Here is a 16,180-nt window from a genome sequence, read left to right on the forward strand (position 1 = left end):
CCGTCCACTAACCGTGAAAGCAGCCTTATGTTACATCCTCCACACATACCTCCGTCGTGTACACGGCCTAACGTATTAACATCCATGTTGGAAACCATTTTGCGAATTGATAACATTCAGAAATGTTTCATTGTTACATATCGACGGATTTTCTTACTTGATTCAACTGTGAAGCGGGGATTTAAGAGCATTACGGCATATGAAGTATTACGGCATACTTCATCGCTTTTGAGATAAGCTACGATAGATAGGTTATGTTTTCCCGAAAGATTAAGTACACTAGTTTACAATCGTTGTCATTGAAGTGGTTGAACAAAAAAGGTTATTTGTTTTTGTTTGTTGTTAAAACTAACCGTTTGTAACGTTGTTAAAAATATCATCTTATATCTTTGACAAATGCAGTATCGATGTAAAACAAAAAAAAAAAACATTTAACATGATCTTTAAGGAATACAATTTCAGTTTAAATATTTTTTTTAATTCAAGATCTTAATTACTACCATGCCCTTTTCTACAGCTCTTTTTTTATGATTGAAGGATTACTGGTGGCCCGGAGGCTTTTCCAGTTAGATCGATGCTTACTGACTATCAGTAAAAAGTAAATGTTTTTACGCGTTTTATTAGTATTAACAAAAACATTAGTATTTATATTAAACATAAGTTTGTACTCATTTCCTTTTTAATGTTTCCCCGAAACTTGGGAAACATGTAATATTATATTATAACATTGTATGAGAAAGTCTAAGACAAAATCTATGTTTTAGACACCTACATATATTCTATTAATGCAACGAGATAATGAAAAATAGAAATCTGGACGTGAAACTTATAAATTAAAATTGAACATATTATAAACGATTATCTGGCTTCAAATCTGGATTCCTTGTACTATGACGGCTAGAAATGATATGCATAGATATGTACCTTTAAATATATAATTATAAAAAATTATAATATATTTCGATGTAAAACATTTAGACAGAAAGCAAAAAATACTGTGCGCTAAAGAAAAAAAGAAAAAACTTTGTTTAATGTTGTAAACATAAATGTAATGTAAACTCTGTTTGCAATTAATTATAAAATAGAGACTGTTTGAATAAGGTATCGCATATTCATTGAACAAGTTATGCAAAAGAGTCTTTCTAAGGTCGGAGTTGAATCCATTATAGTTTCGTAATATTTCGATAGAGACACATTTACTTTTTCTAATAAATTATCTTGACTTTATTACATATTATATATTACGTATTGATATTATTACATTGACATTAAATTAGGCGAATTCATGGAAGGAATCTAAGGAATGTCACCTAAACTGAAATTCTTCGCATTAGTATACCTTTTGTTAATTGTAGGGTAATATCTTATTAGTTCTTTGAATCATTATTTATTTAATTCAATAGGTCAAATAGTATGACATTCATTTAAAGTTTTAATACATAGATTGTATCATTAAAAATTATTTAAATCGTAAACTATTCGAATCCAGCTAATGTTATTTGTTAATCGTATAAGTTAACTAGCCGTACTCGCCCGCTTCGCTGGGCATTTAAAATTAACATTATTATTTATTGTCATTATTATTAGGGAGTCCAACACTCATATAAATATTCATCCATAAATAATCCTTCATAAATAATCTATCCATTAAGTACATGTATTTTTTACATGGATACCAAGTTTCAAGTCAATCGGATGCATGATTCAATAGTTATAACGGAACATCCGTAGTAATAATTTAACAATAATTTTGATTCATAAAAATCTAACCAACTAAGTATTATCAGACCGAAATTGAAATATATTTCACATACTCGTATTTTATCATTACTAACTTCACAGCAAACAGAATTCTCGAGTAACCGATTATAATCTTTCTTTTCGTTATCGCATAATATGTTTCTGTATTATCATCGTAAGCCATTTGCGTAAATACACTTTTATGAAACAAATACTACAATCTGAATGTATGTAATAAATAACAAAGGATAAGATTTAGATAACGATTTTTGTTTGTATCTTTAATTTAATTGATGCGCGATAATTTTAAGTGAATAAAAATGTACGTTAATTGAATATATTACATATATTATTTCAAAAGCGTTTTTCGTCTAACATTTTACACGTGCCATTTCAGTGAGACTTGTGTACGTACGGACGATACGATAACAGAAGATTACATAAATGATTACCGAAAGGTTCACCTAGTAAGGAAAACACAATAGAGCTTAAAGAGTTGGTTGTCATTTACAATTGAAATGAAGATTGATACGATCGAAAAGAGATTTAAAAAAAAAACCAAAAAAAATATTTATATATGAAACATTACAGAAATAATTCTATTAGAAGTCAACAATTGATAACAATAATAGTTACGTACGTAATAATTTTATATGCAACAACAAATAATACATATTTTAAAATATTTTCTATGAAACTTAGAAATAGCGGCTTATCAATAAAACTTGCATGACATAATATCGCAATTATTCCAGGAATAATTGTGACAATGCCAAGTGCATGTGTGTACGGGTAGTTTGTCCAATAAGTTGCGCATGGGCGACGCAATGCATTAGCACGATGTATGCAAGAGGTATTTGCGTACAGCGTATTTCTTGCATAAGTGTTGTTTCACAAGTTCTGCTGCACGGTGTATCGCGAAAGCCGTTACGTAACCGGCACGGACGACCGGCCCATTCATTAGACGATCACCGCCACTGGTTACTTAATCCAAACGATTCTTATATTCAATCACTTTCGCATCTTCGTTCTGTGTGCTTACTGTGAGTTTTTTAACGTTCTCGAGGGCGTAAAAGTTAATCCAATTTTGTATGCAGTTGGAACAGCGCCCCTAGCGGCAAACGTGGGCAAACGATCCCATTCCATACAAATATGAGTTAACTTTTACGCTATCGAAAACGTTTAAAAACTCGCACTAAGCACACAGGTTTACGTTTGCGAAACGATAGCTAGGGTCTTACTGGAGTACAAATATTTTTGTGGAGAGTATTAAACGGTAGGTAGCGGCTTGGCTCTGCCCCTGGCATTGTTGACGTCCATGAGCGACGGTAACCACTCACCATCAGGTGGGCCGTATGCTCGTCTGCCTATACGGCAATAAAAAAAAACTTGCACCTCGGATAGCTTAATGTTTTTCAGCGTTTTTGGTACATTTGTTTCATTTCCTTTGAATATACTAGCGACTTGGTTAATACGCCTGTGAACGTTGGGAATTCTAGGTCGTTGCCTTTTGCAATGTACTTATTTATCAATTCGAGAACAATATCGACGATTGATAGGCACAAGTTTATAACAAATTATCTTTTTTTCGTGTGAACGAACTCACACCCTATCTGATGTTATGTTACAATAGTACCATCTGCGTACAATAGGTGGCCCGCGCATAGTTTCAAGAAATACACATACAACTAGCAGTAGTCACAACACAGAAAAAGCGGAACAGGGTCACCATACAGAATAAAAATGTCACAGTAAAGACCTTCCAGTAAAGATAAAAATTATAAATAGACACAATTTGTGTGTTCTATTCAAGAATTCATACAACCTATGTTTTTTTATTGCATATATAGATGGACGAGCTCACAGCCCACCTGGTGTTAAGTGGTTACTGGAGCCGATAGACATCTACAACGTAAATCTCACCACCCACCTTGAGATATGTGTTCTACGGTCTCATTATAGTTACAACGGCTGAATCACCTTTCAAACCGAAACACATTACTGCTACACGGCAGAAATAGGCGGGGTGGTGGTACCTACCCGTGCGGTCTCACAAGAGGTCCTACCACCAGTAAGCTTAAGTAATTAGATCACCGTGTCCATGGTGGTGCGTACCCAAAAAGAAAATATTCAAGAACAAGGAGGTAATTTCCATTTTTAGGCAAGTTTAGTTTCTTTGAGATGGGTCAACAACGTCCATCAACCGCGTTCCTGATAAATCAAAGGGAACAAGTCTAGCATAAATAAGTAAACAGCTTTACGTAAAAGGAAAACAATTTTACGGGTCACACTGCTTACATAAAATGTATATCGAGGGGTGAAATGATATTTGGTTTAAGAGATATTTATCTTTATAATTAAAGGTGCGTTTTATTTGGTATTAGCATCAACAGTTCTATGTTTTTAATTGAACTTTAATTAACTTTACTCCATTCAAATAGCTGAGGACTTTTTTGTTACAATATTTTTTCAAATTTTAAACTTTAAATCACGGCTGGCAGCGGTTTGGTTCTGCCCCTGGCATTTCTGAAGTCCATGGGCGACGGTAACGACTGACCATCAGGTGGGCCGTATGCCTGCCTACAAGGGCAATAAAAAAAACAACTCTCCTGTAAAGTTGCAAAAATGTCGCTTAAACAAAATAACTTTTCACCTTTCTATATAATTAAAGGGATTCTTAATAAAAATGAAAATTAAATATTCAAGAAAAATAACAAAATAAATACTCTTTGGTTGAAATGGGCGAATGAACGGTAAGGATAAACCGGAACCTATTAACCATAACGTAAACGTTGATTAGCAATAGAAATAGGCAGTATCGTGGTACCTATAACTACAACTTGCAACGCTACAAAGAATATTAACAGAATTAATTTAACAAAGGAATTAACATCGAATATAATAGTTTTTTCATTCGCTTTTCGCGTATTGATTATCGCAAATTGGTTTTTCCAAACATTCCGAATTCTTAACAGCTTTCTTATTCATAGATAATTAAGGAATGTTCTAGATATTTAACCTCCAAATGTAATTTGTCAGCTGAATGAAACGAACAAAAAAAAATCTAATATGTAACTTCCAGTCACGGTTGTTTGTTGTTTGATACACAAATGCACACCGACTAACATTGTGAATTCAATAATAATTGTTTACCGAACAAAACCAAAGTACAATTCGTTTGTAAGGGCGTTGTTGATAAACACACTCCCTTAACATATTCATTGTTTAACACAACAATGTCCGTTTGTATAATACATATATTGAGATGCAAATTACTGCACGAACCGCATTGTTTTACGAACACCAGAAATAGCCAATGATGAGAACAAGCGCAACGCCTTGTAAATTTTCACAACGCAATTGTATCTTTTGAGCTATTCTTGATCTAAATCTTACATCAGCTTCGGATCACGAACAGTCAATCTAGTGGATTTGAGTTGGGTGATGATTTTATTTTAGACTAACTTTAGACTAAGTTAATGGTTTTCTTTAGACTTAAATAGGCAGTCGGGCCCGTGCAAGCCCAATCTAAATACTAACGCCTATCTTGACGCATTACGCCGAAGTCTCCGAAGGTTTAACGTGGAAAATATAACAGTTTTCGACATTGCCGAATTCCTAATGAACTGCCAATCGTGAGCAACCGTGAATACAATTCGAATTACGCTCGCATGTCAGTAAAAAAGAATGACAACCGCTGCGAACAGATAGATCCTTTTAGGAATCTATTAAAAAAAAAGCATTAATTGTTTTTGATACCGTTACTAGATTTCAATTAAATTTATGATAATATTTCCCTAGGAATAATGAAGCGTGATGAGAAAATTATTTTTAAATGCAGCAACTATTTGTGTATTATGTATAAATTACAACTATTTCCTCATTGACAATTCATTTAATAGGGTTTATAATTTAAAAATCGTTATCAAAGTTTATTGATAAATTATAATTGTTACATTTGTTGTGCAGTTCTTATTGAATAAGCTTGAACTTTAGGTAATCTTCATTTGTCATAATTTTTATTTATCATTTTATCTATATATTAATACGTGAAGCAAAAACTTTGTATCCGTTTTTACGAAAATTGCGCGGGCAGAGGAGTATGAAATTTTCCACACTTATAGAGAATATAGAGAAGAAGTGCACAATGCTAATATTTTTTTTAAATTATGCATAAAAGATACATTAAATCAATAAAGAAAACATTACACACACTACATACCATGTATTTGACGCACACACGCATGCATACTATTTATTGTCAAACTTTTGTTCTTGGCGTCTGTTGTCAAATTGAGAATAGATTAAATATTGTTTGCCTTTGTTAGTATTTTTTATAGTGTAGTCTTGGCGAAATTTGTGATTATAGAAGTATAAAATACAATCATAATAGTGTACAAACTTACAATTCCAATTAATTATAGTCGAATTTCGACTACTGCGGGACCTCTAGTTTCAAGAATTTTACCAACATTGAAGTTCGTAATTATGAAAATTTATTGGCCATCTTTGCTTTCAATTCAGCGAGTAGTGACTAGAACATATGTGCTCAAATTTGATTTGGTAAAAGGCTCAATGTTTTTGTAAGTCATGGTTAAATTCATTATATGTATACAATGTAGGCGCTCCTTGTCATTAATAAATTCAGCAACGCGTGACAAAACACTAATTGGAATTAATTAATATTCCCATGATGATATTCATATTTATTTTCTTTTACTTATTTATATTATAGGCGTATATTGATAAAGCGTACTTTGATGGCATCATATTATACTAAGCTGAAACATAATTAGCTTCGTCTTATTTCGCAGCATTACTGAATGAACTGTATCTTCAGAAGTATAGTAATGAGAAGGATCACTATTTCTTTACAACTTTACTTTTTTCCTTTTTGGAATTCGATAATTTTGTTGGAATTCGCAGCTTGTATAGACATTAAATAAATCGAATCATTTTACTGTATTGCTTTCAAAGTAGGTTACAATACGTATTTACGGAAAATTGGCTCAAGGTTTGCAATTTGAGTCGATCATTGGAGAAACGAAAAGTCGAAAACACTCATATATGTTTATTTGAGTATAGGTATTAAGATCTGGTTAACGAGGCGATGATGAAACAAAACTGTACTCTAAAATCTTTATATATAAAAATGAATTGCTGTTCGTTAGTCTCGCTAAAACTCGAGAACGGCTGGACCGATTTGGCTAATTTTGATCTTGAATTATTCGTGGAAGTCCAGGGAAGGTTTGAAAGGTGAGAAAATATAAAAAAGCTCGGAATTATATAAAAACAAACAATTTTGTTTTTCCTTTGATGTGTCCCCTTGATGTGTCTTTTATTTATCGATTGAGGCACTACGAAGTCTGCCGGGTCAGCTAGTAATATATAATTTATATATTACGGGAGTAAACAAATAAAATGAACTGTTTGAAAAACGGAGCAAATTTTATTTTTAAAGTTCTTTAGCAGCAATAAACTAATTTCTTTAATCACCCCCTATCCACACTTCGTAAGTCTTAAGCTATTTGAATCAGAAACTATTTGAATACTTAAATTAAATATTTTAACACATTCAATTAAGCAGCAGCTTCACGCTTAGGGACAGAAATAAAGGCAAATTTGCTTTATTAAAAGAAAGTCAACTTCTAGTATTTAGGAATTATGAAAAATATTATTAACGGATATCATTCGAGAAATGTTAAAGAATGTTATAATATTGTTTAATGATAGAATTCCTATTATAAAAATTAAATTAAATTTATTATTTAATGTAATAATAATAATTGGTAAAATAAATAAAGTAGTGCATTTAATAGACATAGCAGTTCCTAATACGCATAATATGGAGAAAACAATAAATGAAAAAATACATAAATATACAGAATTACATGAAGAAATTACTAGAGTTTGGAAAATGAATAAAGTATATATTGTACCGCTGGTGCTTTCCAGCACTGGACTCATACGAAAGTACTTTCAAGACTCCATCAAGCTTTACCCAAACATAACTCATACCAAAGTACTTTCAAGACTCCATCAAGCTATTAGGTTTACCCAAAGATATTTTTTTTACCATGCAAAAAGCCACATTTTTAAATACGTGACGGATTATTCGGAACTCAGACATCAGACGAAATTAAAACTGAAAATTTCTCCACTTGGCTTAGGCCCGTGGTTTTCAGTATTTATCGAAATTTATAAAAAATCGAGAATAAAAACTTTGTACATAATAACAATAATAATAAACCTTGCTCGTATCACAAATGTCCTATAATATAGGCACTAGTGTATTATCGTTATAATGCAGCTGATAGCATTTGATGTTACGTGTAGGCGGTAGTTGGTTGATAACACATCCCACACTCGCTGATCTCGACGCGACAAGTACTTACGAATGTGTGCGTGCGCGACAGTTCGATTTATGCCGGTATCTCTTTATTTTCTTTGCAATGTACGTCGGTTTTCTGGCAAATGCCTCTTTATTGAATAAACGTCGTTGATATAAAATAACTTATGTATTTTGTTGTTGTTATATGTTTTAAAAATAGAAAACCGTACGTACATATTTATATTGTAGCGACGCCGCGCGTCGGAAATTTTTACATTTCATTGTATTTTTTTTTCGTGGTCTAGTCCCATTAGTAATACGTGGAAGATTTCAGTATTTATAGTTCTTGTTATCAGTAATTTTGAAAATTTGTTGGATAGGCCATTAATTCCTGGACATATTGCCTGCAATATGAGAATTGCCTGCAATATGAGAATAAATATATGCATATTTAAAATACATTGTTATTGAAGTTATAATAGAAGCTATAATAACAGATTAAAGAAGTTTTAATCGACCGAACAAATACTTTTTTCAAGGATAGATTATATATCTATCAAGGTAAATACGAACGAAAGAATTATTTTAGTTTTTTATTTTTACAGGGATATGATACTCGTGACGAAAAGTTATGATCGCGAACATAATTGAGTGCATTTCTTTTTAATAATCAAGGTTTTGTTTCTGAAGGTTCAATAAATATATTGAATAGCATATCAGTCGAATATCGTACTGTTGATAATAATAGTTATGTATATATGTATAAGACAAACAAGGCGAAGTCAAATCTTAATACTTGATGACGATCACGAATTGATTTTCGGCTTTATAGCTATAGATAGGCGAAATAATTTTAAGGGTAGTAAATTAGATAGACAACACATAATTCTACCTACATAGTATTTTAATGTTTACGTATTTACGACTAGAGATTTAATTCGTAAAAATTAAAAAAAAAATGCTCTATCCAAAATCGCCGTAAGTGAATTACTTATAATGTCATTATTAACATTCGACAAATTTTGTAAGGATTAAAGATAAAACAATCTGTAAAAAATGCTTTTGTATTTATTTGCAAAGACTGCTATGTACTTGTTCATTATTGTACAGTTTTTAATCTTTTAATCTCATGAATGTTTTATGATATCTCCTGTTCAAAGATGGAGAATTTTTTTTCATTCTGTGGTTTTAATTCAGTTTTTCAGCACGTTCTATTAATCTTGTTATAATATATCGGATAAAAATTTCTACTCATTTTTCTGTACTGAACGTATATTTTTTTGCTTCAATCTATACAAATAAATAAAATTGGAGTGTCTGTTTGTAATAATAAAATAAACACTTTTTATTAAATGCGTAAGTATGTATACACAGTACATATACCAAAATAGCATTTTTTTTTAAATTTCTCTGTAGTCTCTTTGTTCCGGCTAATCTCTGGAACGGCTGGACAGATTTTGACGGGACTTTCACTGATAGGTAGCTGATGATATAAGGAGTAATTTAGGCGACTTCTTTTAGACTAGCTTCGCCCCGCGGCGTCGCCCGCGGTACGAAAATAACCGCGGGTAACATCGCGGGACTCAGCTAGTAATAAAATAATTGTCGACCCTGTTGTCTCATTTTTAACACGTTTTTATTAGCTGAGTATGTGTGTATGTTTGTTTGTGTGAATATCAATCTTTTAGCGTCATTTTCAAAGACTTCAAGATGTCTGATTAAATTGAAAGTTTGCTCACTCGTCAACGGGCGGATGACAATGCAATAATTTTATAACTTCACTCTAACACCCACACCAGTATCAACAGGATAAAAAAAAGATAAAATTAATTGTTAGTTCGATTTGCCGTGCGTGTTTTTTACTTGTCAAACAATAATATATATTTTTAAGATGTCAAACGAGCGAAACGATTGCAAAATGAAATATAAATATTAATTATTAAAATTATCGCACAGCTCAACGTGTTATTTATGTATTTTTATTAAATTAATGTAATAGCCTGACCCCTGCTACTCGTTCTCAAAATACAGATAAAAGACCGATATATAACACAGCTGTAAAAATTTATCTCGACGCTTTTCGCAGCATTCAAAACAAATCGTTCTAGTTTAATTTTATAAGCATGTTATTATCACGAGCACGAGAGAGAATGATCGGCAACAATCTAAAGCATTGTCTAATAGCAAATGAACAAGACTTAGATCACTATATAGGCTGCTTGGATGTACGGGAGAATACTCTAAAATTAATTACAAAAAAATACCAAAAATGAGGTGATAATTATTATTAATAGGGACTGAATAGCATCGAATATCAAAATTTATTCTTTTTTATACAAAAACAGACAATACACGTGTTTCATTTTAATAAAAAACTAGCACAGTGATGCACCCCAAACAATCAAGGTCAATTGCACATTATTAGCGAAATATAGAAATATAATATAATTTAACATCCAATGTTTCAAGATTTAATTACCATTTTATCATTTCATCAGTTTTAATCATTAAAAAATTCGATTAATACAACAAGACCATCAATATTAAGACCTCAAGCTCGCTGCCAAGTATAAAGGCTTTACGTTAATGTGAGCTGGTGCAATAGGAAATTGGGTTTAGCCTTGTTTTTTCCTACTTATTCTCTGGTAACTTAAGGTGCTATTCCAACTACGTCCGAACGTGTAGGTGAGCTCACGGGCTCAACCTGAGAGAACTTGCTAACATTAGCTCCAGCGAGAGCATTGTTACGCAGAATCTATCAACGGATCGGAATCGCGACCTAGTGAAAAGATCCGGCGAGAAACTCAGTGGGCTGATTAGATTATGCCTTAAGATTGGGAACATGTTATTACTCTTAGTATTTTCTAGCTCAAGTTCCGTTTATCATCTTCGTAATATTTAGTGTCGAAACAACATGTACCCAATTTGTAGTGTGATTTAGTTTACAGTTAAAACCGGTTATGACCGCTAACGTCACTCTTCATTAGTCTAAGGCGTTGGAATGGAAAATCAGAGTATTAATTTACGGGAAGGTCAAGTTAAAAAGACAACGATATTGCGAATTCATAGAGAAGATGGGATAGTGGAAGTAGTTTGAAATGGTCAGCGTCACGCACCCGTATGTTCTGGTTAATAAAATTACTAAACTTAATAGTCTAGTAAGATCATGTACATTAATGATTACGCTCCAAGACTTACACATGTGCTGTCAGTATGGGACCATATGTAAAATGCTTTTTTTTTCCTATTAAATTGTTAATACGAGTCGTAGTTCGAATTACGTAGCTTGCTCAATATACACCTTCATTTATCTTATCTATATATTAATACGTGAAGCAAAAACTTTGTATCCCTTTTTACGAAAATTGCACGGACGGAGGAGTATGAGATTTTCCTCACTTATAGAGAATATAGAGAAGAAGTGCACAATACTAATATTTTTTTTAAATAATGCATAAAAGATACATTAAATCAATAAAGAAAACATTACACACACTACATACCATGTATTTGACGCACACACGCATGCATACTATTTATTGTCAAACTTTTGTTCTTGACGTTTGTTGTCAAATTGAGAATAGATTAAATATTGTTTGTCTTTATTAATATTTTTTATAGTGTAGTCTTGGCGAAATTTGTGATTATAGAAGTATAAAATACAATCATAATAGTGTACAAACTTACAATTCCAATTAATTATAGTCGAATTTCGACTGCTGCGGGACCTCTAGTTGATTTAAAACTGCCTATAGTTGTAGTTTGCACTTCAGGGGAAAGTTTCAAGCATAGCACTATCAATATAACTGAATATTTTGATACACTATTCGGTTTGTGACAACCACCCATGAATAGTGGTCACAAGTATTAATTAAAAAATTGAAATTCTAGAAGACAGAAACAACTTTTAAGATTGTATAAGTTATCCCGAGCAGAAAAATAACATAATACACCTACATCTATGAATTCGTTATTATAATTTCGTATATCTTCCTTCACAAGGTCTGCACTATTATGCTATTTCGTACAATGGTTACACTGAAGGCCGAGATGAGTAAATCACATCAATACTATATATTATATTCCGTTCTATATTTTACCACACGTGACCAGAACTTTAATGACATAAAATCTAAATTGACTCGCATTCTAGGAAAACGACTTCTTGATAATATTAACCAATATTACGTGCTTTAAATAGTTATATCATTAATAATGTTTACTTTCCGTTGTTATCTAACATTTTATTATATTGTTGCACTTGTTACGGTACAAGGTTGAAACAGGTATAATAATTTGATAGGCATACGACTTGATATAATATTTGAGTCGACTATTATCAAAGCCGGCAATGTGACTTTTGGACAATTCTTGGTAAATCAGAAAAACGAATTATTGACTTTGTATTCCATTGGCAGTCACAAAACTCTTCTGAACGACATCTTAGATAAATAACAGGTTAAGTATTAACCTTTATTTAATGCAGGTTTTGAACCGTATTCTTTGAAGGAGACGATTATATTCAAATCAATCTGTATTGACATATCAATAACATTTTTTTGTCCAAATGCACAGATTGCCACCTTTGATAATAGACGACTCATTTATAGCATTTTACACGTGTACGTATTGCCATCCCCTATTTCTGCTGGTATTCTTCGGACATATTGCTCGTAAAGAGGGTCACAATCTTGAACAGCTGATGGTGACAGGAAAGGTAGATGGCAAACGTCCCAGAGGACGCAGTCCCACGAGATGGTCGGACCAAATACGATCTTCTCTGAGCATCAATTTCCACAATGCCTTTATGAAGCAAAGGATCGCGGCAGATGGAGGGAAGTCGTACGGGAGAAACTGATTCAGCGGGGGAGTCTCGACCCTCAGTAATGAGGAAAACGACGCGAGGAGGATTTCTGCCGTGAAACAGCCGTGTGTTCTGACTAAATATATGGGATTAGGTAATCATTAAACAACACAATTAAGAACTCGAGCTCATGTGTCATGCTAAGTGTTCTGGCATTTATGCTACCATTTTATAATAGGATAAGTTATTTTTGAGAAATTTTTTAAACGAAAAAAACTAAAAACTCAATTCATGAGGGAAGTTTGCAAAAAAAAAAAACACGTTATATTTCTGGTGCCGAGAAATATAATTTTACATAAATATGACAACAACGTGGATATGTCATCGGTCAGAGGGTATCAGTCCGACTCGACCGTGTAGTTTTCCTATTTGTTCTAATAATAACGTTAAACTTGAGCAATATTTATTTACACGTTGTATTATTGCTTAGACGTTCCTACAGAACAATTTGTTATGGAAACAATACTGTCAGATTTATCAACAACGCTCTATCAATTAGATTCCATAATGGGGTATTTTTTTACTACACATTCGATATTCGTTAATCCTTCAAGGTCGGGTTTTTTTATAATTTTAATATAATTACAACTATATAATTAAATTTTTTTCTTGTATCAAATACAACCTTTATATATATTATATATATATACGACCGATTTACGGGTAATATAGATACTGTTGCAGTTTTCAATATTGCAAATAGGTACTAATAAAATTAATACTACCTACATCGCATTTTTCCAACGTGCGCTATTTGAAGTATACTATCGGCTATGAATGATGCCCCTAACTAAAATAAACATGTTTAATATTAAAGCTAATTACAATTAGAACAATAACTATTTAAACCACGTTGTTATCGGCATAGTTTGTCCCTTACTAATTGTTGTTTAAGCGAGCTCTGTGTCTACATTACCGTTATTAACCTCAGATGACGTAATTTAGAGTAAGTAAACACAGAAATTATGAATTCTGGTACAATAAATGTATAGTTCGTTTTCAAACTTGACGAATTGTTATTATCTGTTCGATCATATTTTAAGATCCAATATTTTAGTACCTTAAGTATACACGTGTAATCACTTTGAAGTTGCCATCGCTAAAATCATTCCAAATATACATTTAAATTGATCATTAACGGTGTCGTAAATAAGCTTACACCATTAAACTATTCTTCCACCTAACCGACTGAGAAACGGACGGTTTATCTTGGATATCAAGTTTGATATTGGATATCAATCGTAAATGTTTATCGTCCAACAAAACCCGTGATATTTTGGCTCAAAAGTAACAAATAAACAAACCATTTTCTAAAAGAAGGGCTACAACATTTAGATTCAAAAGAAAAATCTTAGTGTTCCGAGATCATTGACATGTAACGCACATTGAATTGTAGAAAATGTTAATATTGCCAACACGGTAACACTGTTGGACCGGTTCTCACACCACTATACACAGTCTATGAGGAATTGCTTATAGCTAGCTCTACCTTGCTTGTTTACTCTGACGACTCTTAACGATTTGTGAATAGCAGTCATTTCAGGCAAATTCAATGAATTCAGTACCTTTTTTGTACTTGATTTCATGATACAAATACACATAGCAGTACTTTCATTACTACTGCCTAAAATTGTCTGAATGAAATGATCTTAAATTTAAGATAGAGGCAGTGATAGAGGTAGGCGGTGGTGTTAGACTGAAACGAGCCGATACGCTCGGAAACAACCTAAATAAAGCGGAGCACCAGAGAATAGCCGTCTCGAGTCTCTACCGTGGAACACACACAGACAAGCAGCGCGCACACCACCGCCGGCTCGCACACTCTCGCCCGCGCACACACAGCCCGCCAGACGAAAATAAAATCCACTCGTATGCGCCATGCAAATAGGAAGGCGGGCCGTGCACGCAAGCCACCCGATTGTGCCATCAAAATTATTTCCTTACGTTTCGTGGTATTGTCTTGAGACGGTCACGGGCGCAGCATCGCAGGCCGTGGATCACTACAACGGCGGTAAGCCGGAGGTCTCATCCGAGGAAAAGTCTATCGTTCACTCTTAACTGGTTCCGTGCGTTCAAATACCGAAGGAAAAGTGCACGGATGCGACGGCCGCTTTTGTTTGTCACTCGCGGGTCGCGCGTCTTCTCGCTGCGGTCACAGCAGGTAAATCAACGGGCAGAGATCTGCATGAATGATATGACGGGTCGATGTGACGATCAGAAATACGCGAACGATGTGCGACGTCGGCGCAGGTCGCAGCGCGACTGGCAGTGGCACTACGCGGAGCCCCGTGCGTAGTGAGTGGCCGTGAGGCGCGGGGACGAGGAAACCCGGCGCGAGTACGGAGCGCCCGGCCGCGGCCCACCGCCTGCCGCCCGGGGGGGCGGGGGTAGGGGGCGCGGATTAATCACGTAGTAAGTATGCCCCCCTGGGCCGCGCTCCGCTGCCGCACGCCGGTAGAACCTGCCATCCACCAATACATGCATAAAAACTGTAAGCACGCACGTAGTGCCCACAATGAATCCGGAAACTTACGGCACCTTCCAGAGGTTGAGTCAACAAAAGAAGAGGATTAAATTAATAGACTAGTATTAAAATCAAGGATTAAAGACTTTTTTGCAAATGCAAATCATGAATTAATTTGAAACGTAGAGCATGTAGAGTAAGCCATATTTTCATTTATTTAATCTCATTATTTTCTGGAATCAGTCTATTTTAGTGTAAAAAGTCTTAATATCCATATTGGTCTACTATCATCTACTATAATCTACTCTCTATCGTTATTTCCCACACATCTCGAGCAGAAATGTTCCCGGACCGGTTTCGAACTTTGCTTACGTCATCGCACAGCTCGTACTCACATACCTATGGTAACTGTGTTTATGGCTTTCTTTCACCATAATTAGAGCTAACCAGGGCCATTGTACCAAAAATGTTCACTAAACGAGATAAGTTCTTAGTTTATAGTTAGCAAAGTAGAGTCGTAAATTTTCAATTTTAATATTTTAATGTTCTCGTCTCATTTCATTGTTAAGTCTTTGAGCAACCGATTTATTTATCTGATTAGATATGAATTAAAAAAGAAAAAAATGACTGTTGTATCGGTGCGACTGACTCCAAAATCTAAAGATTAAGTTTACAACAAACGTATGAATGAATATGTTTCACTATTGGAACTTGTTACAAATGTATCGCATGCACATCGCATCGCTGCGCTTTCTTGAGTGACGCGAGTTGTAACCTGAAT

At 33.8% G+C, this 16,180-nt stretch overlaps 1 protein-coding gene across 1 annotated transcript in view; it reads right to left on the reverse strand.

Moving 5' to 3' along the window:
• Positions 1 to 15,557, reverse strand: part of LOC101740207 (ataxin-1-like) — a 44,240-nt gene extending 28,683 nt beyond the window's left edge. Inside the window, exon 1 of the mRNA XM_012695064.4 lies at positions 14,880 to 15,557. The gene's annotated coding sequence lies outside the window, so the exon portion shown is untranslated. The remainder of the gene's footprint in view (positions 1 to 14,879) is intronic.
• Positions 15,558 to 16,180: the final 623 nt, after the last annotated feature.

Source organism: Bombyx mori, chromosome 11 (genome assembly GCF_030269925.1).
Source record: "Bombyx mori chromosome 11, ASM3026992v2".
Taxonomy (NCBI): Eukaryota; Metazoa; Arthropoda; class Insecta; order Lepidoptera; family Bombycidae; genus Bombyx; species Bombyx mori.